Source organism: Silene latifolia, chromosome 11 (assembly GCF_048544455.1).
Source record: "Silene latifolia isolate original U9 population chromosome 11, ASM4854445v1, whole genome shotgun sequence".
NCBI lineage: Eukaryota > Viridiplantae > Streptophyta > Magnoliopsida > Caryophyllales > Caryophyllaceae > Silene > Silene latifolia.
In genome coordinates this window covers 81,742,528-81,745,966 of record NC_133536.1, presented here as the reverse complement: position 1 = coordinate 81,745,966, position 3,439 = coordinate 81,742,528, and positions in this window count along the sequence as shown.

The following is a 3,439-nucleotide window of genomic DNA, read 5'->3' as shown; positions in this document are numbered from 1 at the left end:
GCATGCAATGCAACATCCAAGTTTTAATCCTAACATGTGAGAATTAGCTAAGTCGGTGAACACGTAACTTAGCATACAATTAATGTCAAAGTAGGATTTAATGCTCAATTACATGTGAAAACATACAAATGATACAAAGAAATATGACAAATAAAATAAATAAAATTACAATAATGAAAATTACAATAATTACATTGGGTTCAATTGATTTATGTCGAAAATACCTTTTAAAACGGATAATTTGAGAAAAAGAATAAACAAATAATTAACGAACATGAATTAGGCGATAATACAGATAATAGTTAATTATACGTAAGCTAATTAAACTAGGTCAAGCAACAACGGAGTTCGAGAGAGACGAAAACCTCAACAGCAGCAATGCAGAGCGCCCTCTGAAGAGGCGCAATTTGTTACTACGTCATTTCAAGGGTGAGTTCTGGCTGTGAAGCCGGAACTGCAAATCGTTAATATTAATTGGTGAATTTAATGGATTAATTAATATATTTACTCGGATGGAAGTGATTAATAGGTTATTTACATGTGATTGATGGTCATGAAAGCAATAAACATGGATGAGACGGATTTAAGACGGATTATTTACATGAAGGAATGATTGGTTAATGACATGGGTGAACTAAATAGATTAAACATGACAAATTAATGACAAATTAATGACGAATACGGCAATAAACAGATGAAAATATATCAAAGATCGAATTCCAGAAACTCAATATGAACGAATCGAATTTCTACAACCCGGATTGAATTTAATGACGAAAACCCGCAAATATGAATTACTTGGGATTTAAGTCGGATTTTAATGATGGATTAAATACGTGTTAATGATGAATAATGTACATGTGAAATTATTATGTTATTATGTCAAAGAATTAACAAAAAACAAACGAAACAAATAAAAGACGAACGAATTTCAGAAGACGAAGGAAGAAGAAAGGAAGCGAGAATCACGCGGCCTCACGAAGAGGCGCGGCGAGGCGCGCGCTCCTTCAAGAGGCGCGGCGATTCTTGCTGCGTCCTTTCTCGACGGTTTGTCTTCTGGAAATCCCTGAAAGAGGGTTTTAAACGTGGTTTTTAGAAATCGGTTTTAAGAGGTGTTTTCGACATAAACCTTACATTAATGATACAAAAAGTAAATAACAATAAATAAAAGAGAGATTTACACCCTCAGACTTACATGTTTGACGAAACGAGAAGGACTAAGTTTACAATTAGTGATGCTCGACTCGAATGTAGACGAAAGTGCCCTCGTAAGAGGAAAACGATTAGATTAATTAAGTTGATTGATGTGGAGTTGGTCAAATTGATCGGTCATGCAAACGAGGCTGGTACTCAGAAGGATCCGAGCTTACGTGGTCGAATGTTCAAGCACGTAGACGCCAAAAAGTAAGAACAAAGGTCTAGAATGCAAAGGGAGAAGAGAAGGGCGGACACTCGCGTGAGAAATATGAGGAGCGAAGGCTCCTATTTATACTAATCACGTGAAGGAATAGGGTTTTCGGAGAGACTTTGGAAGTGAATCTCGGAAAGATATGAAAAAGATACGAGAAATACGCAGAAAAGCACCTGGGAAGAGGCGCAGCAGCCACTGCGTCTCTTGGAAGAGGCGCAGCACCTGCTGCTTCTGTTCCCAAGTGGTTTCCTCCTGCGGAAGAAAGATTTCCGTGTTTAAGTTATGGAATAACGGAATAATTTGGTTTTCCTTAATATTTTGTGTGAATATTACGGGAAATTGTTTACCAAAGAATAAAGATTCTGAAATATTTATAAAATATGGAATAGAAATATCCGGAACATTCCAGAACATTCTGACTCGGGATTTAATGGTTATCAGAAAATGAAGACGGTTTTAGGCCCAGACTCCAAATGTACTCTAATTACTGTCAAAACGACCGTATCGGCATGTAGATGACAACTAAGAGGTAGACATTAGTGTTTGAGCAATCACTTGACGATAAACTTACGAACTGTCACAAATCGTTCCGCGTACCAAACATGCGGCCCAATCATCACCGGGTGGTTTGCGGGAGGTGCAGAAATGAGGTATCTACAAAAAGGAAAACAAAGTAGAAAAGAGAAAAATTGAGAAAAGAACAAAAAAAAAGTGTTAGCATGTGTATTCATGGGATTTTACAAAAAAAAAGTGTTAGCATGTGTATTCATCGGATTTTATTAGCTTAAGTTAGGTAGAGGGGTGAATAAGAGTCAAAAACTTTTGCTCACTTACTCGGGGACGAGTAATATCTAAATGTGGGGGAGTTGATGAGATCACATTTTATTCCATTTTGCTAATGATTTTAGTCCCCTTTCACCCCTTAATGCATGCAACCACTAGCTATTTTAAGTTCTTTTTAAGTATAAATAACTTCCCCCCGTTCCCCACTCGTCTTTTGGGTATAGTCTAAGGGTTTCCTATCTTTTACTTTACATTTTGCTAGGAGGACATTTGCGGGACGAGGTGGAGCATATGAGTCGAAGTCTTCAGGCCGGGAAAGGTGGAAAAGAAGTCAAACAAAGAAGAAAAGGGCCAAGAAGCATTTTGAAGTTGAAAACGGAGCAATCCTACCGCCTGGTGAAATTTCACCCGTCGGACAAAATTTCGCCCTCCGTCAGATTTTGCAATTTCAACTTATTTTTCCATCTGGTGAAAATTTTTACCCACCGGGTGAAAATTCACCCGCCCAGTTTCGTGTGTTTTATGGCTTGTGGGCTTTGTATTAGACCTCCATATAATTAGCTAACACCTAGATTAAAACCTAAGTTTCATTTGGGAGAAAATCGAGGGTTACTTATTGAGAAAAACTTGCTACAATTATAATCTTTCCTTAATTAAAGCATTAATCTTTCCTTAATTATAGCTTAATTACTCTTTTGTTTATGTTAGATCTACTCATTCCAATAGTTTACATCTAGTTACTGGGTTGTAATTTGAAGACTTGTAGAAATTCATCTTCTTTACAACAATCCAAGTTCCCTCCTTTAATTAGTATTCGTATAATTCTCATCGTTATTTCATTTCCTTTCAATTGTTTACATGTTTATGCTTATTTGATTTCCATTTATTGAAAATGCTTTTCTTTGTTTGTCTCATGTTAAAGTCATTAACTTTTATATTTATTGTTGCAATTGTGTGTGAGTAGTGTCATACTAGGGTAGAGGGGGAGCTTGTGTAGGTTCTTATGGTTTGATTGTTGGTTTTTATACAGAAGGGAGTGTTTGAGTAAATGCTTTGTTTTTGTGCACACCAAGTGTTTGTTGGAAGGCTTGAATGAGAATTTAAGTTTCTGCATCTTTTATTGCGTGCACGTGGGCGTGTGTCTGTGTGACTACTCGAGTTTTATCGATTTTAGTGTATTGATTTGCATCGGAATTTAAAGGTTCTGTTTTTATATGTAGTTAGAACGAAAATAAAGGATATGAA